The following is a 27,960-nucleotide window of genomic DNA, read 5'->3' on the forward strand; positions in this document are numbered from 1 at the left end:
ACAGTCAATCCCCACTACCACACTAGTCGCAATATTGCTTGCATCACATCAGAACACTCCTATCTCTGTTTATTAAGCCCCAGAAACAAGATCCTCTTTTTTCTAAATCATCTGGAATCCCCTCTATTACTTTGACAGTTTTATAATCAAATCTACTCTCCAAGTTTACTCTAATCGTAATCTCCCAGCAACTGGATAGTGGCCTAACAATTTATCACAAAACTAAATAACCTCTCGTCTACTAAATTATCTTCTTATGTTTGAGATTACGTTGTGTATTCTAAATATCAGCTCTGCCATCTTTCTTTTCATAAGCTTAAGGCCCAGTGCTGTTCCTCTTATCCAGTGATTCTGGCGATTTTGCTGTTGGCTCAAATCCTTCCAAATATTCCACAACTTGCGTCTTGTAAAAGTTCGCGCTTATGTATGGATTCTGACTATCCTGATTTCGGCAACATTGTAACCAAGACGAGAAAACCTATATATGTTATATAGTTTTACTTTAGAAGAACGTTACATCATCTCATATTTCGAATGTTAAGTGGAACAGTTCTGAGGCGTCAAAACAAAATGTGTTTTTCTACGTAACTCATATTAATAGAAGGAGTTGACACTTTTGTTAATCATTGTGTTTGTTGTAATATTTAATTAAAAAATATTAAAGAGGACATTTAACCTAAGAACAGAAAACACACAAAGGTGACACAAGATACCTAAACTGATAAGAAGAAGTGAAAAGTGGTCATATAGTTGTTCACTTTATAGATAAAAACCTAGTGGGACTCGTGTCACGAAGTAGCCTTGACAATTGAGGAAGTCAAGAATCCCAACGAAAAAATAAGTGAGATACACAAAATTAAATGCGCAAAAACATTGCCCTATATTTAATTTGGAGTTATATTATATAATCAAAGAAAAAATCCGATGGATGTACGTATATTCGATGTAAACTGCTTAACTAATAAACTTATATTTATAAATTATAGAAGTCGTATTTATAGAAAATCAGTAACATAGGGACATTGTTATTTTTGGTAATCATTATCGTTTAGAGCGAATTATAGCCAACAACCCAAATTCAAATGAGTAAGTTATGACTTTTCAACACTTTCATTCACTTAAGCTGTTAAATATATACAATGTTTTGTCAATTACAGCATGGCTAGAGTATATATGTATTTCTTTAATATCTGTAAGGATAAAAATATTTTGTTAAACATGTTGCATTTATTGTATATAAAAAGGTAGGACTAGTATTGCAAGAATTTAGAGTGTTCCTTGAAAATTTTTGAACACTGCGGGAAGTTTGCTTATGAATTGATGCAAAGTTTGGTTGAATCGCTTTTAAAAAAGAATAAGAAGTACGATAGAACAAGAGAACAGTTATAATGTTGAAGGGTTGGATTTTAGATATTTCTATGAATAATTTGATTGGAGATAAAATACACTAAGGTTTAGGGTAAGAGTTAGGTTAAGGTGAGGGTTAGGGATTTTGAAAACATATCTAAATTTTTAAAATTATCAAAAACTAGCAGGGGTGCCCGGCGTTGCTCGGGTGTTTGGAGGTGTATGCTGTGCAAAAAAAGCAAAAAAACAACAACAAAAAATGATTAATTTTTTAAAACTTTGACCCCTATTATGACCCCTTAACATTTATAGTTTCGGGCTCAAATCACTTTATTAAGTTAGATCCAGGTTCAAGGAACCTATATCTAAACTTCAAGTGTCTAGACCCAAAATTGTCGGAGGAGTTTGGTAGAGTTCTTAAAGGTCAAATCGTTGAAATTTGACCCCTTAACAGCCAAATTTCTGGCTGACACCCGTAACATAGATTTTCCCAAATCTCAGTACCCGGTATTTCAAATTTCGAGTCTATAGACTAAAAATTGACAGAGTTATTGCGTAGGGAAATGTACACAGACAGACAGACACACATACATACATACATACAGACAGACAGACAGACACGTTCACTTTTATAGATATATAGATATGCGTGCTTAAGAATGTTCAGAAACGATTGTATGAAAGAAGAAGAATTAATTCGGAATATGCATTAAGTTTGACAACATGTAATAATGATTATAAAAAATCTGGAGTAAAAAAAGCTTTAAAAGAAGACGTGGTTTTAAAACTTAGTATTTTTTTATATTTAATTTTTATTATGAAAAAGAAAAACGAAGGACGTTATGGAAGCAGATGTAGGAACCTAGACGATCTATGTAGACTATGCCTTCATGAATATTTGCTATCCTATACTTTAAAGAAGCCCAAAATTTATTAAAATATAGGAGGAAAATAGCGAACAACTGTGTTCATATATATTTTTAAATCAAATTTATTATTAAATTCAAAAATATATATTTTATTCTACGTATTTCTATCTCTAACCCATATTAATTTTCTTATAAATTTTAAATCCAAACCTTTTATTTCAATTTTTCAGATTCATCTGCCTTACTTTTAATGCTAGGTTTATTTATGGTGTCTTTTAAATTACATAAAAACCCTCCTAAATTTGCTGATGAGGAGACCTTGCTTACCAAAAAACTATATATAATTGTTCTACATAACTTGATGTATACCACAATAAAAAGCACTGTTTTCCGAAACGATCGTACAAATAATTGATTTTGTTGTTGTTCCTTCTTATGAAACTGATTTTTAATTTAATTAAAATTTGATTTTTAAATTTTTTAAAATTTTTATATATATATATATATATATATATATATATATATATATATATATATACATGTGTATCGGTGTTAACCGTGACACCTTACACTGATATATTCCGAAATGCTGAAGCACTAGTGTCCGTACGTATTTAATAATTATTTTAGTAAATATATATATATATATATAAATATTTATATATATATATATGTATATATATATATATATATATATATATATATATATTATATGTGCATGCATCTATGTATATTCCTCTCTCTTCCCTCCATTACTCCTTTTTGTTCGTGTTCTTACTGTTCTTTCACTCGCACTTTCTCCCTATTCATTCATATCTTTCTTGCTCTTTAAACGACAATTCTCCTCGCTTACAGCCAAACTGTACAATATCTTTGCTTCGTTTTTGTGGAACTACACCATATAAACAAACCCCACCCTGACAATTAGTCTGTTTGATTTTCATTTCAGTTTTACTTCTTTGACATCTGCTTTTTCTTTTGCCTTCTCCTAATCTTCCTCACTATTGTTCTGTACCTCCGAATCCCTACCCACACCTTTGTTTCTATGCCTGCGATTATCTGACAATGGGAAGGGTTTAAGTTAAAGGTCGATATCCAAGATTTACGAATTAAGGAAATGCGACATCAAAGGAATCAACTACTCGAAGACAAAGAGCATCTTTCCTTGCATGCGAATGTATTGTGTTGTGTATGAAACGGGAACTTCCTTTTTAGTAAATCGTTCCTAACAGGAAGAGATTGGGAGTTTTTTGTTACAAAATATAATTAATGGAGATAAAAAGAAGAAAAAGACGGATATTCAAGAGATACATCCTTTATACTTTACGCGGTCAGCAATGAAGTTCTATTGCGAACTACAATGTGATGGACGAACTGAAAATATTTTTACAAAATTAAGTTGGGATACCGAAGAAGGTACAATTCAAACTTAAGCAAAACAAAACCTGCAAAATATTATTTAAAATTTTATTTTCTAAAACAGAAAAAATGCAATTCAAAGCTTAAGCATGAACAAGAAAATTGCTAATTAAAATTAATCTGCGAAAGGCCGATAGAAATACTCTTTTTAACCTAATTGTGGCAGTTCGGCGAAAATGCTATTTTTAAAATTTATTAAAAAATGCTATTTTAAACCTAATCGTTGATTTTTTTTTTAAATTGAAATATTCTTAGAAAGATAAAAATGCAATTCCAAACTTAATTCTGGCAGACCGACAAACATGATATTTAAAAGTAACGCATTACAGACCAAGCAAGTGCTATCTAAAAATCAAACCACACTGATCACGCAACATGCTATTTAAAATCTAAACAAAAGAAAACGTCTAAAATGCTACTTAAATCAGAAAACAAAAGTGTGTTAGACGTATAAAAATGTTTTTTAAAACTAATGAGAGGCTGATGAAACAGCTATGATATTTAAAACTCAAACGTGACAGACCGATATAAATGTTTCAAAATTCAACCTGATTAAATACGTTAGCAACGGAAATGCGACAGAGTTTCTGCAATTTTTATATATATGATCATCCAGACTACAGAGAGTTTTAGAAATAGACTCACTCTTATGAAATTTAAGTACAACAGCCGCATGAAACAGATGAATAATAGCGCGAATGGATTTCAACGGATTCACTTTATACTATACTAGCAAACTTCCCTAAAAAAGACGATATTATTTCATTTCAATTTGATGAAAACCGGTTTTCATTTTTTGTTGCAGACTACCTACTAGTTGGTTAGTTGTGTAAAATCCTTCTATCATGTCTGAAATTTCAACGAGAGAGATTGGAAATGCCCCGCTGTAAAACACATACTGTCTACCGATCCATTTTATGACAACAGAACAACCGCCAGCACCATCAAAATCCAAATCCAGATTCTTCAACGCTTGAAGGCGTGCTCAGGGTGATTAAAAAAATTTCAGCCACGGTTATGGTTTTTGGTGTTTTAAGTAGGGACACATCATGCTACCTCGCATCTTCTAAGCAGGCTTGAAAGTTAACATCAAAGTGTACTTGGTGGTGATTCCCTGGTGCAATCAGGTGGCAACTAGCAAACCTTCTGTGTGGCACCATAAACTCGGCCCGGCCCACAAAGACTTCATCTTGGCTTCAAAAGAAGTGCTACAACTTTGTACCCTTCTCTCACTGGCTCTCTTCTCCCCCGATTGTAACCTGCTGGACTACTTCGTTTGGTTATACGTTGAGAACATCATTAGCATGACCTCCCACGAAACCAAAGTAAGCCTGATTCCTGCCATCCGCCGAGTATTCCCGACCTCCCGCCAGTGCTTGTGAAAAGGCATGCTCCAAGTTCCGGACCAGTATCGAAGCGGTGATTGATTACCTCCTGAAGTTTTTGGTGCATTAGTTTTGAGCTACATAATTTTGTACTGTAAAAAAATATATATACTGGGTCTTCCAAAATGTTTGACCCCATTCTAAATGCCCATACCTTAGAAACTACTTGGTAGATCTTAATGAAACTAAATACACTTTATGTTGAAGGTCATATAATATAGTGGTTAAATTTACAAATAAAAGTACAAATATTAGTTGGTTCTATGACAGATTTTCATAAATGTTCAATACGAGCGCCGCCTGCGGCTCTGCACACATCGAGTCAATATTCGAGCTCGTGCAAAACTCGTTGTAGCATTTAGGTATGCATAAGCAGCCCTTTTCTTAAAAATTTTTGTACCTAATCCTAATTTGTTTCGTAGTTGGTGCCATCTTTGCAAAATTTGTGAAGAAGGCACGCTACACTGTTTTCGATGACTGAATCCGAGCATACTCTAACACGCAAAATGCCTTTTCTTTTGAAGTGAACGGCATTTCTTAACCTGAACAGATAGAAATGCCACATGTTATACACAAAAGCTTGAAACTTTTTACACAAGCTGTAAGAATTTGGGTCATTCCAACGAAAATTGTCAAAATTATTGGCCTACGAAATGGAGCCAACGACAGAAAAAGAAATGAAAAAGCGACCGAGACATAGGAAGAGCGGGAAATAAAAACTGATCTAGATAATGTTGACGCCATAGAATGCTTTTTTTCGGCAGAAAATAAAAACTATAAATCGAGAGAGAAAAAGAGAGAGAGAGAAAGTGAGAGAGTGAGAGTGAGAGAAAATAAAAACTCTTGTAGGTAGTGTTGACGCTGTGAAATGTTTGTTGTTTTTCCTTCGGCATAATTAGGCCGTTAATATGCCAATAATAATATACCAGTTAATATGACAGCCAATACGTCATTTAATATGACGAACACTATCACTATGGACAATAATATACCAGTATATATTACAACCAATATGCTAGTTAATATGATGGACAATATTATCAGCAATATGTCCGATAATATATCAGTCAATATGACGGACAATATTCCATTTAATGTGACGGGAAATATTACTTGTAATATGAACGATAAGACTACAGTGAATATAACGGGCAATATTCCAGTCTATATGCTAATATACCTGATAATTTCTTAGGATTTATGGCCGACATAATAATGTATCGTGTAGAAAGCAATTCTGAGCGTTAATATGTCGATTTGGAATAAGTAGGTCGTCAAGTGTTTATTATTCACACGAGCGAGAATTGTCAGTGAAGAGCAACATGAAAGCAGTTGAGTCATACCCTTCAAATACTCGAGGGCATTTTATTTTTTATCTAATCCATTTGCTCATCAAACGTAGCCGACAAGGCGACATTACATAACATTCTCGGGGAAAAATCGTAGCGAATTGAAGAAAATTCAAAACGAAAGATGAAAGTCTGGGCGCCATTCACAGACCGTTCTGAAGTGGCGATCAAGAAATAAAGGAGGACAAAAGGAAACGCAAATGAGGTTTTTCAAAAAAGAAATATGGCCGATATCAGTTTGACGAACAGCTGAGAATTAGGACAGTGGAAGGAATGCCCTTATCGATAAAGTCGTCATTTGGTTTCTAAAAGAATCTTATCTGATGGATATATATTTTTATAGGTACGCATTTCTATAGCCGTTGTGGCGAAAATGGCTGCGACACAATCAGCGCAAATGGCGAATGATGAAAGACTCATGGGAAATATTTCGTACGCTTAAATATATTCATTGGAGTCATTTTCTATAGAAAGAAATAACATAATTATCATTTCTTCTTCTTTCTTCATCTTATTATCATTTTAGTTTTTATTATTTTGCTGTTATTATTGTTATTTTTCTATTATTTTTATTAATATTGCTTTTGTTATTACTATTATTGTTTCTATTCTTTATGACTTTTAATGTTATTGTTATTATTATAATTATTCGCAGTATTAATAGTATATTACAACTTGCATATATTAACAAAATCCATTTTCTTTAGAAAGAAATCAAATAAATATCTTTTTTTTTCTCCTTAGTACTAGGGGACGGCCAGTGTTGCTCCGTCGTAAAATACGCTTAAATATGATATTTTAATATCATATCAAGATTTCGTATATGTAATTATAGAGTCAATTCCCTGTCGAATATTTCATATGATATGGAACATAATATATACTCGTGATTACAAAATAAAAATAAAAATATGACTCGAGTGCCATCAGTTAGAACCAAAAAAGAAACTAAGCAAAATGAGACGATACCGCGTAACCCATCTTCATTCGCATAAGAAATAGCTAAGAATAAAACATAATTAATGTATATATGTATTTTATATATGTATATATATATATATATTATTTTTATTATTATAATTATTTTCATAATCTTGTTCATTGTTATTATTATCATTAATATTATTATCAGTTATTGGCAACTGACTAATAATCCATAGTTTTCCAATAGAGACTGAAAGACAACATACACTAATTTTCCAGTAGTCCATTCGTCTATTGATAACAGTTGCAAATGATTTTGACTTGTCGCAACAACCGCCTATCATTGACTTTTCGCTAACAATAACCGTTTGTCTTCTCTTGTATTTGAGTTGTAGAAAGCTTCCGCAATGTTGCATACTCTCCGGCCCTTTCAACTTGAGCTCTGTTTGTGATGTGTTTATTGGGACGTGGGAAGGGAAGAGGATGTTACGTTATAAGTTTCTGTTATTTTTAGTCCTTTGGATTCTGTAGAATTCCTTTTATCTATTTTGCAATTGTAGTACAATTTCTATTTTACATTTATTTGTTATTAGTCGGCGATTACTTGCTATTCAGATGGTTTTCTGTCTTCGAATACTTTCTGTAATATTCCAGTTTTTTAAAATCATTATCCTTCCTTGTATTGTATTAATGCCCCGCCTCGTTCTATTATTTGTACTCAATAGGAGTTCTCAGACAGGTCATCATCAGAAATTACTCACTGACAACAAACTTTAGGTTCTCCCTGGAGTCTGGATGACAACAAGTCTATCAGATTTTCAAGTATTTTCCACCTCTTTGATAAATTTTGCAGACGAATTTGTGTTATCGCAATGTTACATGGAAAAGGGCTGTCCCCTTTCCATGTAAATAAAAAGAATATTAAATAAGTAAAAATGAGATAATGATAAGCCTAGAATCGAACCCTGTAGGCAAAGTTAAGAAATGGAATGTTAGAAATTTAGTCTAGTGTTAAATTCTATTAGAATAGTTAAATATTTTTTTTATATCGGAAAGAAGATTTGATTGTCCATTCTTTTAGAAATCGGGATATTAAAAAGTTCAGCTAAAAGAATGAACAGTGCAAATTAAATTATCTTGTTTAAAATAGGTTAAATTACAATTGAGAATTCTTTTGTTTGTCAAAAGTGTGTTTTAGATAAACCTATGTAAAGCCACGCGAAATTGGTCACGTTTGAAAAACACACTTCTGACGTCATAGACAAAGGACATTTCTCCATATTATGGGCTCGGGTTTTAGTCAGGAAGAGAGAAGTCAGTCAGCAAGAGAGCCAGAGAGTTGGTCAGTTAATCCCTCGGAAGCGAACGGATAACATTTAGACTATGTAGATCGAAATTTGAATTCCTGACGTCTATCGACCGGTCGATCAGATGAATAAAGAAGTCATCATTATTTGTAACTGTTGTCTTGTGTCATCCTTCATCACGGAAAAGGTGAGCAATGTTCTTGTGGCGCATATGTAGCACCTACTTTTCACATACAAAACGGCAAAGAGGAGCTTTTCAGCCCCCTGCTACACAACAGCAACATCCGCTTATCATTTTTTTTTACACAGTGGTCACCACTTATCAAGGCCCGGAACCCACTCAGGGATAAGGGTTATTGCAAGTACATTACGTTAGTGTGGAGATTTGATGAAGTGTTTAATTAAGGGGGCGGTTCATTAAGAACTTGTTAACGTTGGACTTGAAGACATCCAAGTTGTAGTCAGGTGGGAAGCAGGCAGACGGAACGGAGTTCCACAGGCGTGCAGTTCTAAGAAAGAAGCTTTGTTCATGGAATCCACGTTTTGATTTAGGCACAGATAAAGAGTGGGGGAAATTTTTCACAGTGGATTCAGCTAGACGGGTGTGTTTCGTGAAAGATTGGCGAGGGGGGACCAGAGATTGGAGTTCCGACGAGCACCTGTCATGGAAATAACGATAAAGCAAGGCTAGGCTCGCACCGTCTCTTCTGTGGGGAAGAGGTTTCAGGGTAGAGAAAACGGCATCCCCCACTAAGCCACGAAGTCTATTTTGTACTCTGTCAAGGCCGGATAGGTTGTTTTTAGCAGCTCCTGCTCATATATGGCAACAGTATTCCATCCTTGGACGTACTTGGCTTTTATATAGATAGAGAATTGCATCAGTAGTGAGATATCTTCTGGAGCGGTAGAAGGATCCCACCATCTTTCCAGTGACCTTGGCAACAGACTTGATGTACGTGTTCCATTTCAGATCAGGAGTAAAGGTCAAACCCAGAAGCTTGTCAAAACACAGCGCCTCTCCCATACGAGAGCCATCCATCCCAATTGATGCCAGATGGGGATCAGAGCGTTGATGTTGTAAGGATGGGAATTTGGTTTTAGATGCATTAAAGGTAACCAGCCAGTCTTCCCCCACTGAACCACGCGCTCGAGATCAGAGAGAGAATCAGAGAGAACTTTGTCATTTACAGCTTTTGATGTGCTGCCGTAGATTGTTGTGTCATCAGCATAGATGTCAACGAATGATTTAAGTATGTGTTTAGGGAGGTCATTGATGTAGATCAGGAAGAGAGTTGGGCCCAGGATTGACCTCTGAGGGACTCCAGCATTAATACTGCAGGCCTCCGATTTTTGTCCATCGACCACTACTCTTATGAGCCTATCAGAGAGAAATGATTTAATGATTGAGAAAACATTTCCAGTTATACCGTAGCTGGAAATCTTGTGAAGTAGACCCTTATGCCATACCTTGTCGAAGGCCTTTGATATGTCAAGAGCAATTGCCCTAGAAAGGAAGCCTTTGTCTAGAGATTCACCAATCCTGTGAAATATAACCGTCAGCACATCTGCGGTAGATCTTGCAGAGCGGAAACCATATTGTGTGTCACTAAGAAGGTTGTTTCTGCTGAGGTGGTTGACTACTTCTCTATTTAATATGGATTCCAGCAACTTACTCATAACACACAGGAGACTTATTGGTCTGTACTGAGAGGAAGATGACTTATCACCTGAATTCTTAAATACAGGGCAAACTGATGAGGTCTTCCAGGGAGTCGGAAAGCACTTCTCCTTAAGGCAGCGCTTAAACAGTTTCGTAAGTAATATTTACTCTCTTTCCATCTTTCTCGAATATTTGATGTGGTCCCTGTTGGTGCCGGCACTAATTATTTTATTGGGGGGCGTACGATCGTGTAATTTCAGTTGTGTTCGTTCCATGTGGTAGTCCTCTACTTTTTGTTTTATTTCTGTGGTAATTTCTATATGGTCAATTAGCGTTTTTAGCTCATGTGTAATAGATTCCTTATTTAAGGGGTTTCCTCAATATTTCAGCTGTTTTCATTTATGCAATCGAATGTATCTTCTCAGCCACTCTCCGATTATAATTTATTCTATAAATGTTTCGAAGATTTTGGAATTATTTCTAGTGCCTCTACGATTATTGGTGTTATATGGACTTACTTTGCCTTCCATATTTCTTTGAGGTCTTTTACTGGTTCAGTATACATGCTTCACTTCTCCGTCTCAAAGTTATTCGTCTTACTAGAATGGCAAAATTTACGATCTGGGCAGACTTTTTCTTTCTTGTAAACTACTATGGCATCTGGTCTCCTTGCTCGGATGTGTTTATCTGTTTATACGTCAAAGTCCAATAAGATTTTATATCAACTTTTAGTACTGCTTTTATTTGTACTTGTAACATTTTATTATTTAATCACTGAGAGATTTCACACAGGCAACAATCGGTGATTAAACACTAATAATAACCGGTGGTGTTCCCTGGAGTCTAGATGACAACTAGTCTCCCCAGATTCCCAGCACTTTCAACAACCTTAGGAAATATATATGTTACTACAATAACAGTTTGCTACTGATCTCCTGCTGGTGAGAATCATTGATTTAACCGGGATTGGGTTGGCTATGAATTTCTCCAAGCTCCCCATCATTATCGCACTCAATCTGAATATCTGATCTGGATATCTGATTGAGTCTTTCCATCCTCATTAACTTTTCTCGATTTGGTGTGGTGTCAGTTTGTAATGACATTACACTTTATTTTATTCTATTTTATTTAATTTTAGGGAGAAGGACATACTGAACGTTTTTCATTTTTTGTTGTGTCCCCCCCCGCGTTGTTCTTGCTTTTCTGTGGGCGTTTCCTGTTTATTTTTAATTTCCATTCAATTTGCTGGTTGTGTTGGTAGTTCATGCGGGTTGGTTTCAATTTTGTAGGTTTTTTATCAAGGTTTTAGTCATTTTTTGTTGCTATACATTGTAACAATTCATCCAAATTTGCTCATTCTTTTTTTGAAGTTTTCATGATTCTTCTTAGAACTGCTATTATCTTAGTTTTCCTTGCGTACTACATTACTTTCCAACTCGTTGGCCAGTTCCCTACAGTTGTTTCGATTCTCCGTCTCCGTGACTGTGGTCTGCTGAGACGACAAAATCTATAATCTGACAAAACTTTTCCTTCTTGTGAACTATTATGACATCTGTTTTTTTTTTTTTGCTTGGATGGGTTATTCTGTTTGTACCTCCATGTTTTATACGATTAATTACATCCGTTTTAAAATATTGCTACCGTCTGTGTTTGTACCATTTGTCTGAGTATTCATAATATAGTATAAGTTCCATTGTACTGCCCTCCTTTACCTGGTCGCGCCTATTCTGATATTCGTTTTGTACAAATATGCAGTATCCATTTATTATGTGGTTTATTGCTTTGTTCAATACGTAAATATTTGATATTGTCTTTTGTTTTGTCTATCTAAGCCTTGATATATTTTTTTCTACTTACATTATTTTGTGCGGCTGTTAGTAGTGATTCAATTTTTCTGTTTAAGTGCTCTATTCGTAGTTATGTTAAGGTGTTTTTATAAGCTTAATATTTTGTCATCCTTATGAATCATCCGTGTAGCTTTATTATACTACTACTACTGCTACTACTACTACTACTACTGCTGCTGCTACTACTATTATTATTATTATTATTATTATTATTATTATCCACTTGGAGTTCTCACACAGTTCAACATCATTACTCTCTAATAATAATCTGTCGTGTTCCCTTGCGTCAGGGTGACAACTATCGCACCCCCCTCAGATATTCAATACTCACCATCCCTCTGATAAATTTGCAAATGAATTTGCGTTATACGATAATGTATTTGCAAGGTATTTACAGCTTCTATTCTAACTTTCGGATTTTTAACTAAGTCAAAACGCACTTTATCTTCTTTTGATGGATTGATTGTTGCTATTTCTTCTGATGAGTTTAGGGTAAAATAGATTCACTAGTTGTTATGAAAATTAAGTGATTGATTTTGTGCAGAAACAGATGCTATCAAGAATTGTAAATGTCAACTGAATTAAAGGAATAAATTGTAAGATGGTCAACATCATGAACTTTGGAATATAGACTTTTGTCACTCATTCATTATATATATATATATATATATATGTGTGTGTGTGTGTGTGTGTGTGTGTGTGTGTGTGTGTGTGTGTGTGTGTGTGTGATGGGCTGATTGAGGAATAAAGCTCCAAAATGCTTTGCACAAGAAACATACTATGAAGGTTTGAAGAAAGTATATGGGTAGAGTGAAAGTGGTAACTCTTTGGTGCTATCTGCTGATGGTAAAACACTCCACATTGACAGAACAAAAACTTGCTGTGCCGGTGAAAATATTTGAAATCTGTCCTAAACTCCAATTCTGAAATAGATGAGGGAGCGATAGGTGCAATTTCGCAGCGACGAGAAATAGAGCAGCTGTTTTATCTCTCATAGAATTAAATAATATAATCAAGAAGACCCCAGGTAAAGACGGCTTTCCAATTAAACTTTGAAGCATCTTCGTACAAAACTCATTGAGAAGCTTTTCGGAACTGCTTGTAATCATTTAGAGACATGTAAACAAACCACAATATTTCAAAGTGCCGTCATCTTTTCAAGAACACGTTAGTAAGAAAGTTTTCTATAATTTTAGTTGTATCTCTTTTCATTCCAATGCATGAAAAAATTTAGCACACTTATTCTTATAAGAATCATACAGAATCTTGTTGATGAAATATAAAAAGAAGCTGAGGAATGATAAATCGTTTCGTGAAGTTTTGTAAAGCTTTTGAGCCTGTAATCAGCATAATAAAACTGACGATGGGCATAAACCGTCTCATACACCAAAGCAAATCTAAGGCGTCAAGAAAACTGGTCATGGTCACCAATTTCCAACAATTCTTATAACAATGGATAGCAAAACTTTAGTATTTAAACTCATTTATATATTTGGAGATTATTCTTAACATAAGGAATCTGCTTTGTAAAGCATTCTCGCATGAGAATTCGAGAAAAAGTTGTCAAACACATAAAAATCCAACCAATGTTTTTTAAATTTTTTTGCTCTTTTTTCCAGATAAAAACCGATTAAAAAATGAACTCATATGCACTGATGGATGATTAATAAGGTTATGACAACAGCATATTCTTATCATTTTTTGGCTCTCTTGTATATATCCGATACAGTTAGATACAGTTAAACAACCGAGAACCACACCACTCTATATAAAAGCATATAAGATATCAACATATACGCACTCGAGAGTCAAAACAATGAAAAATATGTTGTTTTCCTAGTCCTAATGATTAAATTATCAACCAGATAGCCAAGGCATCTAATGCCTTCGCCATCGCCTGTGTCATAGTGGAGGTATCAGATTATACCTTAAAATTCTGGCTTATAAAGCTGTTCTTCTTGCAAAGCTTTCGTTTAGTTCCGAAGCTTATATTCTTCACTGGTCACAGATAAATAAACTTGCTGGATTCCATAAACGATTATTTCGTTTTATATGCGGCTACACACTTGAAGATAAAGTTCTAAATTATAAGCTCCTTGAAAAACTTAAGATTGGGATTATCGAACTGCTCCTTATCCAGTGATGGCTTTGGTGATTTGTTTATGTTGTAAAAATGACTGATGAGTGTAGACGAAACAATATGATGTATAGTGCGCCCAAAAGCTCCCATAAAAAGAAAAAAGTTAAGTGCAATTTTGGAGCCCTAAACATACCAATTAAATCTTTACGCATAGAATTTTATCTTTGTATAGTAATTTATGTCATGAAATGAAGTATATATATATATATATATATATATATATATATATATATATATATATATATATAAAAGCTATACATAGATCAGAAATATGATATCCTACATCTGCTGCTGATGTTCCCGCACGTGCCTATACGCATTCTATTAAGTCTACTGTGCTAACGTGAATTTATTACCAGTCATAAAATGGACGAAATATATTGAATCTTATATCATAATTAATTATAAATAAATATAACTATATTTAGTCTCATTTTAACATTAAGTTTATGCTTGTTTATAATTCTACTTTTATATCCTGCTGGATATTCATTCTCGAAATAGATATTTTGTCCATGAACAATATTTGAAATATTTCATTTGATATGCCCTCTACTTCTTGTTTTCTATTATTTATGAGTTTATTTAATTTATATGAAAATTCTACGCTATTCCTATTAAGAATTTGGTCTTAAAACCTTCTAAAGTTATATTATAGTCAAAAGAAGTAAAACCTTCTAAAATTATATTATAGCAAAAAGAAGTAAATTTCTTAATAGATCTAATAAAAAACAAAACAAACATTTACAGTGCATTTCTAATCCGATTTGATATATTAAAACATTTCTTCATAGTTTGATATGTCATTATTGATTAACAGAGTAAAATATAATGACCTAAAATTAATAAAAAAAAGGTAGAGAAAATAAAATCCCTTTAATGGAAGATTACACTTCCTTTTCCCGGATCCGTTAATTTTGTAAATAATGGCTCATTTGTTTGGCTTTGGACTTTCAAGAATAAACAAATGAAAAGATGTAGTCGATAATACGTTATTCTGAGAAGAAAAAAATGGAAACAATACAGACAAACATAATGAGGAAACGGCAAATGTTGTTAAGAAAAAGAAGATAAAGGAAAAAAGAACAGAGGATAATTATCAAGGCTTTGCGCATGCGCTGTCAGAAAAATGGTCTTCTGTGCCTTCTACTCATGATAATCATAGGAAAGCCGGTGGTCCTTAATTCACTTCCGCTAATACGCCTGGAGATTTTGCACGACACATAAACTTAATTATGTTGTCGCAAAAAAAAAAAAATGAAAATAGGTTTTGTCATTGAAGACTGTCACAAAGCACGACAGAGTGTAAATAAAAAAGTATAACAACATACAAATATTAGGTTTAAGAGTTTTGCCGACTCAAAATGTCATCCTAAAAACGAAAACCTGTTTTTGAAAAGCTTTATTAATAAAAACGAACTTTTCTCTTTATAACTTGATTCCATATGTAACTGTTAAAATTCTTTAAATTTTGATGTGAAATATGAATCTAACTAATTTTCTCTAAACTTCTCGTGATGTTCACTTAAAACCATCTAAAATGCTTTATAATACCTGAAATCCGGGAGAATATGCTAGGCCAGGAGAATATGCAGGATGGGGTAAGATTTCCCAACCAAATTTTCCTACGTGATTTTTGGTCACTGGTGATGTGTGAGGACAAACATTATAATGATGGAAGATAACTCCCTTTTCCGTTGAAAAGTTGAAAGTCGTATTCGGGTCAACTTAGATGAGAATATTACAGAAAAATATGAATGCTGCTTTAATAATCTGAATGACAAAGTTAAAAATTAATTAGGCGTTCCTATTTACATGTATTTCCACGAGTTCAGAGTTTTTTTTTTTTTTTTACACAGTGATCACCACTTATCAAGGCCCGGAAGCCACTCAGGGATAAGGGTTATTGCAAGTACATTACGTTAGTGAGGAGATTTGCTGAAATGTTTACTTAAGGGGGCGGTTCATTAGGAATTTGTTAACATTGGACTTGAAGACATCCAAGTTGTAGTCCGGTGGGAAGCAGGCAGACGGAACAGAGTTCCACAGACGTGCAGTTCTAAGAAAGAAGCTTTGTTCATGGAATCTGCGTTTTGATTTAGGCACAGATATAGAGTGGGGGAAATTTTTCACAGTGCATTCAGCTAGACGGGTGTTTTTCGTGAAAGATTGGCGAGGGGGGACCAGAGATTGGAGTTCAGACGAGCATCTGCCATGGAAATAACGATAAAACAAGGACAGGCTCGCAAAGTCTCTTCTGTGGGAGAGAGGTTGCAGGGTAGAGAAAAGGGCATCCCCCACTAAGCCACGAAGTCTATTTTGTACTCTGTCAAGGCAGGATAGGCTGTTCTTAGCAGCTCCAACATCTCAGACTACTGGTCACCAAGTACTACCGACCTTTAAGCAGCTTTTTCTTCACCCTTTGTCAGAAAAATCACTCATTGAATGAGGACTGGATGACAAAATAGGAGAAGCGAGAGTTACTGGAGCTGCCGATAACACATTCACTGTATTATCTACTCTCCATGAGTTAGGCACAAAGTCAGTTTTTTATGCGGGGGATTTGGAATAAAATTAAAATTTATGCGGGAGAATTGTGTACTAGATTGGAATAAAATTAATTTTTGTCTTTAGTCTCGAATTCCTTCTTGTGTGACGGAAGATCGAGAAATAGAAGAGTAGTATCAGAAGAGATATTAAACTTTGATCCCAGCTTATTCGATATGCAGGAAATGGTCTTTCACTGTAAATAATCTCGTTTATAATTAAATATATCTTTTTTTTTCAAATACCAGTTCATGTATTCAGTTTAAATACCAATTCAGTAACCGAAGTGTACCACCAGTTCGGTGGTACAATACGGTTAAACATGGTATTTTAATTTATGCAGATTGCGTATGTATATAGAATCAATCCTCTATTGAATATTATATATTCACGATGAATAATTTATCCCGGTGGAATAATTCGAAAAATAATAATAATAAATAAATGAATAAATAAATAAATAAAATAAAATAATAATAATAATAATAATAGTAATAATAATTTTTTTATTAAATGTGCTTTCTCTTCAAATATCATTCTCATTTTCAATTCTCTACTTTAAAATACGCAATCTCGCTTTCTGTAATCTTATTTCCTCCACCACCATAAAATTCTTTTTCATTTAATGTTATTTCAAATAGGATTTCGCTTTTCGTTCCAAACGTCTGATCCTGTCTCCCGTTAACTGTTTTTCCCCAAATATTCTTTTTGTGTTTTCCCTTCTTCTCTTCCAAATATTTTTCTTTTATTTTTCGCTAAATGCTTTTTTTAAAACTAATTTTCTGTTATGTCTTCATTTCTTATGAATATCATTTTTTTCTTATTCCCCTTGAAATACTATTTAATTCTGTTCAAATAATTTGCTTTATTTTATCGTTCTTTCTTTTTTTATTCTGAAATCTTTTATTTCTTTTACATTTGGGGTTTTCCTTTTTTCTCTCCATTCTTTATTGCTTTTTGTTGTTTTTATGTCATTCAATATTTCGTTCTTTGATTTATTTATTGTTTCTATCTTTCCTATTTCTATTTCTTTCTCCCGCTTATAAACAACCTTTTGTATGTCCTTCTACAAACCTTTTTATTTCTCTTTGGAAATCCTAACCAAAATCCCCTCCTCACCCAAACCACGTCTTCCATGATAACTAAATGAGCCTTTATAAAATAGAGAACTTCAGATTTGAACTTAGAACCAAACGAAGTACTTTTTTTATTTCCATGCATTAAAATTAGCTTTGCTTCGGTAAGACGACGACATTGTCCAACGAATAGACAAACAAAAGAACAGAGTCTGTCTGCCTGTAAGCTCAACCTGAATACTAGTTCATTAGAAAAAGAAAACGTATTCCATTCCTTACACTTGTTGCCCTATAGATTTTTCTCAAGTTTAATCGGTTTTCTTTTGTATGGGAATCTGTATTTTATTGTGTTACCTCGAGATGCACGTTCATGTGTCGCATTACTTCTTTTTTCGTGTTGCCATTTTGTGTTAAATTGTGCATGCGTGAAAATCGTCTCCGTGTTTGCATGCGCATGCGTACATTCGCGTCGCTAATAGAGTTGCATAGATAATGAAGCCGGGACTAAAAAACAAAATGGTGAGGCTGTCTTTATTTGTGGTAAATAAAGGAAGAGGGACAGGAAATTTTACTCGAGAATGAAGCAAACAAAACAAAAATTGGTATAAATAAATAGGAAAAAAAAAACAAATAAATAAGAATCCATAGTTAGAAAATGAAATAAAAAAAACAACTAAAAACAATTGATAATCAAACAAATAAATTATAGAGATAAAATTATAAACAAATATAAATTGATTGGAATATATAGAAAACTCACACGATTAAATGTAAAAAAATGCTATTTCAAATCCTTATAACTGTTAAAAAAGCATCCGCCATAGAAAAAATATTTCTATCAAAATTAGAACGATCAAAATTGCACTATATCCAACAACCTGTAGCTGTTGAATGATTTAGTTCTATCTCCTCTAGTATTTACATATAATCGTCCGCGTAGTAATCAGTGGGTAAGTCGGATAGTTCGAACAGGCATGCATAAATTCACATAATAATACGTTACATGATCAGATCAGAATTTTGAGTGCCCACATTCTGAAACATAGTGCATATGGTCACTTTATCTTGTTTCTATTCAGCTTGATTTTGACATCAAATTTTTTAGCAATAATTTTTCGGAAAACACCATTGAGACCAGACGGTCAAACGTCGTTTTATTGGAAAACATGGAATTGAGAACTTAATTCGCTTTGTGTAGTCAATGTCCGCCGTTCGAATACACTTATCTTATATTCTTATAATCATGTGTGATAAACTCTTTCTAATCCTTATTTTGTAACCGAAATTGTTAAATAAAGTTGATTTATGTTTCTGATTATTTGAAATGAGGATCAGTTATTCGTATTATGTGGATTCGCCGGACTACTGTTCTCATCTTGAGTGTCATTTTTACAACGTTTCGGTTGATGTAACCTTCGACCTTCCTCAGGTGTACTTTGTCAGACTCGGGAATTTGGACAGAATTTCGAACGGAACCCTTTATTTACTTAACAGAGTGAGCATGCTCTTGTTCCATCAGCCATAACTGAATAGAAGTTCTAAGTAATTCGCAATTGTATTTTTCGGTTGCCCACACTAAGAACTGGACCTTTAACTTTTAGGAGAATATCACTTTTACAATTTATGTTTCCAAGTATCTTGTGATCGTTAGAATTTTAGATGATCCCCAGACTTTGTGGAGTCTAAAATAATTGTCTGAAATATGCTAGAGAAAGTTTACTGATAGCATTCTAATATACTCTGTAGATTCGACTGTATAGTCAGAAAACATGCCATCTGATATCTATTTATAACTCTGTAATACCGAACATTTCTATTCAGATAAAATCTGATATTCCCAATGTTTAAAACCAATATTCACACAGACTATGAGAAAATCTATCTTCGTAAATTAAACTGATAAAATATGTTAGTAAAACTTAATTGACGGCTTGTTATTTCAAATAATTTAAATTTTCTTATATATATATATATATATATATATATATATATATATGTATATGAACAAATGATTAATAAAACATGTTAAAAGACATCTTGAAAAAGAGTTAAAAACATATTTAATTTTAAAAAGGAAGCACAAGATAAGTGGATAGTCCTTAATCCGCGGAGTTTCGAAGAAATACTCTCCTTCTCATCAGAGGGCAGGAATTAGCAAAATGCGGGATCGGATTTTGCATGTAAAAGTATCTAATGAAACTACAAGTAAGTCACAGATCTTACTTGATTAAAAAAACGGTGAGGTAAGGGGAATAGGAGGTAAAAAAAAATGATAAAAAGATTTGACATGAATGGATAGTCCGGTGAAGGGTAAAAAATTAAAGAATGGTAAAATCCAAACACGGTCGAATTAAAAATTTCCAATCCAACAGGTAAGTTCCAAATGGTCCAAAATGATCCAAAAGGCAGAATTCCGTGGAAAAAAATCACAAATGGAATGAGTTCTAAATCATTAAAAGAAAAGTTCAAATGTGCACAGAAAAAGCACTGGAGAGAATATTTAAAACTCGTCTTCCAAGGCCGGAGAAATCAAGTAAATTCATCTAGTTGAGATTACTTTACTTCTAAATATTAACTCTTTAATATTTATAATATATTTTAAGTTTACCATTTTGCTTACCTTGGTAAACTTATTGTAATTTATATATATATATATATATATATATATATATATATATATATATATATATATATATATATTCAGTAACTATATTTTAATGTTTACAAACTATCATAATGTGCTATATTTACTCAATATATATTTGAGTTTATATCCGAAATTAATAATTATACGTTTATTACTTAAAGAAATTGCTCTGTATTAGCCGTACCCTGTCACGCGGTGCTGTGGCTTAATTTAGTGTAATGGGAAAATCTAATAAAAAGAGAAGATGCATGTTTTTTTTATATTCTTAGTACAGCAATCTACTCCCAAAGGTTAAAAAAAAAAGAAGCGAAAATGAAAAAATAAAAAAAATGATACTCTTGCAGAATTTGATCCGGATCCTCGGGAATATCCGTCAATCATGGCTTGGGATCGACCAAAAATCAATGGATTAAGCGGAATGTTGCTAAAATGTTTAAACGCTAAATCGAGAGTGTTTTTTTTTTTGATTTTTGTATTCACGTGAGTTTTTAATTAATATTTGGGTGAGTGGAGACAATATACCCAGTTTTCCAAAAACAAATGAATGAAAGCAAAGGTAAGGTAAGTTACATTTCTAACTAACTGGATAATTTAGTAGTGTTCTTATCTAATGAAAAATGTTTAATCGGCTCGAAAAACAGTGTTTTTCGATGTATTTAAAAAGACAAATGGTCGCGTAAAGTTTGGGAAAATAAATTAAAAACTAAAAACTATACAAAACAGTGCCAGAAACCCACTGAATATATGTTACCGTGACATAAGCTGACATATACGGTGAGTTTCTGACAGTATCTTGTATAGTTTTTAGTCTTAACTATTTTCCCAAACTTAACATAATCAGCAGTGTCCGCCACGATTTGTATTTTTCAAATACACAGATAAAAACTGTTTTTCCAGCCGGCTAAACGTTACATTAAATAAAAAGGGTTTGTATTACTAAACACAGATACGAAAAAGTTGTTGAAAAATAAATATATAACAAACAAATGTTATCAAAGGCAAGGTAAGCTAATTTTCTGCCTAACTGGATAAGATTTTAGTGTTTTTATTTGATGTAAAATTTTTAATCGGTTCGAAAACATGCAGTGTTTATCGGTATATTTGATAAATACAAATGGCTGCAGACTGTGTTGAACACGTTAACTTTGGTAAAATGAGTAAAAACTAAACACCTATACAAAATACTGTAAGGAACTCACTCAATATATGTTACCGTGACATAGGTTTACATATAATCGGTGATTTTTAAAAAAGTATTTTGCATAGTTTTTTTAGTTTTAACTCATTTTCCCAAACTTAACGTGTTTAACACAGACTCTGCCTCCATTTGTAATTTTCAAATATAGCTGTAAACACTGTGTTTTTCGAGCCGAATAAACATTTTACATCAAATAAAAGCACTAAAAAATATTCAGTTTGGTAGAAAAGTAACTTATCTTGCCTTTGGTAATATTTTTTACACATTCGTTTAATGATAATTTTTTTAGAATCTATGTGTACAGTAATACAAACCCAATAAAAACACTACGAATTATCCAGTTAGGTAGAAAAGTAAATTATCTTGCCTTTGTAAACATTTAATTGTTATATATTTGTTTTTGTTGGCAAATTTTTCAAATGTTTGTGCAAGTCCAAACCCGAAGGGGGCATTTTTATGTCTATTTTATTTTTGGTACCATGCTGTTTTAAAATAGTTTTTCGAAGTTAAATTTAAATTTCACGATATCTTTTTTTGTATTTTTTTTTTTTACATTAGGTCCACCTCCACAATTTTCTTTAAAATGTGTTTTAAAGGTTTTCGACTATGCTGAATAAGAAAATCTCATTTAAAATTTGCGGAGACAAGTACTTTTCGCAATATAAAGACCTGTACTATGCACTATAATTCACTGTCGGCCATGAATAAACACTCCCAACCTCCCCATATTAAGAAATGCTTTCGGAAGAAAAACCCCTTAACTCCCCATGCCCCATGTTAAAAACGTCTTTTAGAATAAATACCACCATTCTTCCCATGTTAAGAACGGCTTAACGGATAAACACCCCAACATACCCATGTTAAAAATTGTGGATGTGGACTCAATGTTAAAATTTACCTTTTGTTTTTTAATAAATTGTTAGTTGAAAGCCCAAAATAGTTACAAAACACCATCCCCTCCTCACAGTAAGAATGGCTGAAAATATAACGGTTTTCTTGGTAGAAACCTTTCTTTATTTCATCTAACAATTTCGTTAATAAAGAAATAGAATTCATATTTTCCCATATAAAAAACTTCTTTAAAAAAAAGGTATTATTTCAACAATTTTTCTTCGACAAAAACTGTACTTTCACCTAATAATTTATATTTTTATAATAATAAAAAGTCCATATTTTCTTATCTAGAAGCAACTGTTTAAAAAAAAAAACGTGTATTGCAAATTTCGTTAAAAATGATTTTTACAGCAACAATGGTTTTGTTAAGGTTCTTCGACTTTTATGTTTCAGCTCAAAACGCACCTTCTGGCGAGCAATTTTTTTTGAATAAAAAAACTGGGAAGATAAACTAATGATTTTAAATTTAAAAAATAGGGGACTTTTTTTACTTACCATATTAGCAACATATTAGAACGATAAATGTGTAAGAGTATACATTAGCATCATATCAGTAACATTCAGTGATAGTTTTAAATTGTAATATCAATATTAAATAAAATAAACTGCTATTTATTGTATATGCTATTACTGCAAAAAGTTGACACACATTTGTAACATAAAGTTATAGTTTTATTCATATTCATAAATTTTAACTTACTGATGATTGTAGCGTATGAAGTCACTTTGCGAACATATTTGCGATAGCAACTTACACGTTAATTTTTAATGATAAAACATGATGCGGTTATTGCAATTTACTCCTGATGTGATACAATTTCCGATACTGAAACAATTTAAGATTCAAAAACAATTGCAGATTCTGATATTTTTCGAAATATATACCAAAACATAAACTTAACTGAAAACTTAAACTGTGCCCTGGCAGAGATAATAAACTTGACCAAACAATTTGTTAGCGATAGATTTTACTGGTCCTTTACTATATCATTTGAACTAGTAATGAAAAATTATTTTTTAACAAAAAGGAAATACGAAAAAAAATCTTTTTAGGAATCGGAAATAACGTTTTCCGATTCAGATATCCCCAACAGATAATACATTCCAGATTTCAGTTTCCGATCTTTTGTCACATCACGAATTATCAGAGCAGAAGCTTATTAGCAACATTAACGCTTACCCTTATTTATCATCAACACATTAGCAAAATGATAGCCACATTTTAGCAGCATAAACTTTACTGCCGCTTAAAGAAGAACTCAGTTACGCACATAGGAGAATCACTAGCATACAGAATAAATAATCTAACACTGCTGACAAAATTAAACGCACTACGAGCTTCCATCAAACACTCTTTATCAATAGTTATCGTACTTCAGCCACATTCAGCCTCAGCCACAAAAAAACGATACATATACCACAACCTCTCTTATATCTGTTTACTCAAATTATCTTTCCTCAATGAGAGAATCTCCACCACAATCCGCAAGTCCACTCATAGTGAGAAGATTGACGATCAACTCATCTACACTGATACCTCGTTACGACACCACCACTCCAAAGAGAAACGCCACCAACACGACCGAAACATACTCCCTGAACAGTTACCAAATTTCTAATTCGGGATTATGCCTACGTACAAATGCTTTTTATAACCTAAAATGTGCTAAATGGAACAGTCCTTACATAGGCAGTAATACCAGACAGTTACACCTACGCAGCCAGGAACATCTGCACACACGTATATCCCCCGTCTACAATCACATCACGCAACAATATCCATTGGGACATCCATGATATCATCCTTGCTGCAATCCGAAACCTTAGCAACTTAAGGATATCGGAAGCACTTATCTTAAATCGCAAACCTTCTATCAATAACAGACTTGAGATCAACTCTCATTGCTTCCCCAATAGCATTCCTAAATTGTTACTGTTGTTTTGCCTAGTATATGCTTGCATGTACATATGCATACGTGTATGTGTGTGTATATGTGCATATGTGCATATACTTTTTATTACCCCTGCTAGCTTGCATTATAGCGGCAATATTCTTAACATTATCCACACTGCACCCATCTTATATAAACACTATCCTGTCATCTTCAGAAATCCATTTGTGCCCCATGCCGATCTATTCTGTACTTTACCTCCGATCATACACAAATTTATGCACAACAGAATAATATATTTACAAATATACACTACATAATAATCTATATATGTGTGTGTATGCGTGTGTGTATATATGCGTGCTTGCATATATGTGTGTATGTATGTGTGCGAGTGTATTTCTGTATGTCTTTGTGTACGTATATATATATATGCATATATGATGTGGTGTGTTATTAAGGAGGATATCTTTAACAAAAAATTGTCACTATAGAAAAAGCTTAATACTATTGGAAAAAAAACTACTCTTAATACGTACTTGGATATGTGTATGTGATATATGCGTGAACATGAATATATATATATATATATATATATATATATATACATATATATGAGCAACTCATTGTTCACAAGTGTCTCATGGATTAATAGATTAGGTAAAATATGTATGTAATAAAGGATAATAATAAATAGCTGCATATACATATGCATGTGCATAGATATACATATATATAATAAATAAGTCTATATATTTATATGTAACTGTCTGTATGTATGTGTATATACGTAGTTGAATGTGCACGTATGAAGTAAATAAAACTAATAATAGATATGTATGTACGTAAAGAAATGTATATAAAAAATAGCTAATTAGAATGTGCCATGATGACTTAATTTTGAAAGAGATCACTACTAAAACATGTATTCATATATGTAGTCAATAATGTTTGTGTAAAAAAGATTATACTATATATAATATATATAAATATTATATATAAGAAAAATGAAGAGTAAAGGAGAGAAAAAGTAAAAAGAGAAAAGGAGGTTACTTCAATCAATGTTGCAATCAAAGGAACAACCATACATTTATTACAACGTGTATGCTTATCTAAGAAAGATTATTTTAAAACGATTATTAATGAAAAGAAAATATGGTATCTTCATTTAGATCTTATTTATTTTAGAATTCAGGTTCAGCTGGTAAATCGTTCGGATAATCACAATGTTGTATTGTTAAATATTTTGCAATATTATTTTCAGTATTTCCGGGGACATCCATGTGATGTGTGTTCCCTGAGTTAGTAGATTCTACAAAAACTCCGTTATATTATCTTGTTATCTTTTCAATCAAAACGATATGAATGTTATCAAATGTTTCAGATAACGATCACAGATATATATATATATATATATATATATATATATATATATATATATATATATACAGAGAGAGAGAGAGAGAGAGAGAGAGATAACTTGTCGAGGTTATAGCTTATTGGCTTACAATGATTGCTTTATCTAAAATTGATGATTAATATGGTGAAATAGTTTGCAATACGTCCATTTTAGCAATAAACCATAATCTCTATTAACCCCTAGTAATCTTTATTAGTTCCTAAATTTACATAGAACGGATACCATAATACTTACTTTTCTTTACCATATCATGTTAAAAGTTCTTACAAAAAAAGCTACAATACCTATTTACGAAGAGGGTTCCAAAAGTAATGCCTTATATTTTTTATTCCACATGAATGGATAAGGAAGGATTGCAAATTGCATTGTAATGATAACTGAACGTATGCATTTATGACCTGAAAAATTACTCGCTTTGTTGCAAATATAGATGGTATGAGTCTCTAAGAAAGTTACCCATGTCATAAACGTGCACTAGAATCAGAGATGCGTCATTAAATTCCTGCCAAATGTGCATTGAACATAGTAGTATCTACGTAAAAAATTAATCTTGGAGCACAAAAATTCCCTTATTGCAATGGTAGTGCCCTAATCTCTGTAGCTCTATAACGTTGTAAGAAAAAATAGGAGGTTTTACATAAAATAGAAGGCTTTATTTTCGGAACGGTCCTCATATGACAACCTGCGCTACAGACACCCGTGCAAAGCTACCGTCCATATCTGGCAAAAGTTCATTGATGTAACATTTTAAAAGGGACTTAAACATTTCATGCAGAGACAGTAGCAAAGGAAAAAAGAGATAGAAATGTGACTTAACATTTGTTCAGTTTTAATAAAAGGCATTTATTAATGGTACTTTTCAAACCACGCGTGCATCTTGGTTTTACTTGGTTTCACCAATACACATGTTTTTCAATCCTTCTTGCTGGCACCTGTTTTATCTCGCTGTCGCCGCCAACGTGGTTCCTTTATTCCTTTATTGTCTTTTCCTTCTCTTCCTCTGCTGTAACGTCACATTGCGTATCAACATGGCCATTTGCATATATGAGATGCAACTGCTGCTGCACACACGTCACCGGCCTTGTTATATACTTCTCCATGCCAATTTTTAAATCCAAAATCGAAACAAGAAAACATAAGTTAATAAATCCAAAATAAAACGTCTATAGTTTGTTCGATCTATTATTTTACTATTATTTCTATAAAATTTTCTTTTTCATTTATTTTTTTTCTTTGTCTCTTGTAAAATATGGAATTCCAACGTATTCCTTCTTAAATATTTAAAAACAAGATTTAAATCCGTTCAACGAGAGGAAATTTTCTGTTCACTGTTAAATAAAGAGAATATAGGTTTCTACATTTTCAGAAATTTCACTTAATCAGTGCCGAAATGTTTTAGCTTTGTTTAGCAAGATTAAAGTTTTGAATGTTGACAACATATTGCAAAGCCAGATAAATCCACGCAAGACCAAATCAGAGTTCCATTGAGCAGTCTTTGTTGGTCATGCGTTGGTAACTCCTCTAGGTAGGTAATTTTTTTTAGTAATAACATCAGTTTATTACCTATCTCGACACTCTTCATAACAGCTATGTTATACTATTAATTGTATTCCGAGATTCGTTTGCTACTTTTTCCAGTTGTGTGAGATTTTTTCTTACGCATTTTCTTTTAATTTTGCTCCTAAATAATCGATTTTCTTCTTACTCATTATATCAGTCATAACATTAATCTTTCTTCCTCTGCGCTGGATTGATTGTAAGTTTTCACGCTTATTACCCAATTAACTTTTGCTTAAAACTTCCTCTCCGAAATACTTGACTAAACTAGTTAGCATAATCGCTTGCCTAGCCCTATAACGTATTTGTCCTTTAGCTGATCAGCCCGTTGTGGCGAGATTATTCGAGATAACAATAGATTTGTTTTGTCTTGCGGTCCATTTTTTCTCTCAAATGCTCAGCCCCTTTTGGCGAGATTATTCAAGACAATTACAGTTAATACCCAACCCAAAGAGCCAGGGGCATTATCCGTGTTTTGGGTT

This window comes from Euprymna scolopes, chromosome 37, assembly GCF_053919585.1.
Source record: "Euprymna scolopes isolate OS-2025 chromosome 37, ASM5391958v1, whole genome shotgun sequence".
NCBI classification, from domain to species: domain Eukaryota; kingdom Metazoa; phylum Mollusca; class Cephalopoda; order Sepiida; family Sepiolidae; genus Euprymna; species Euprymna scolopes.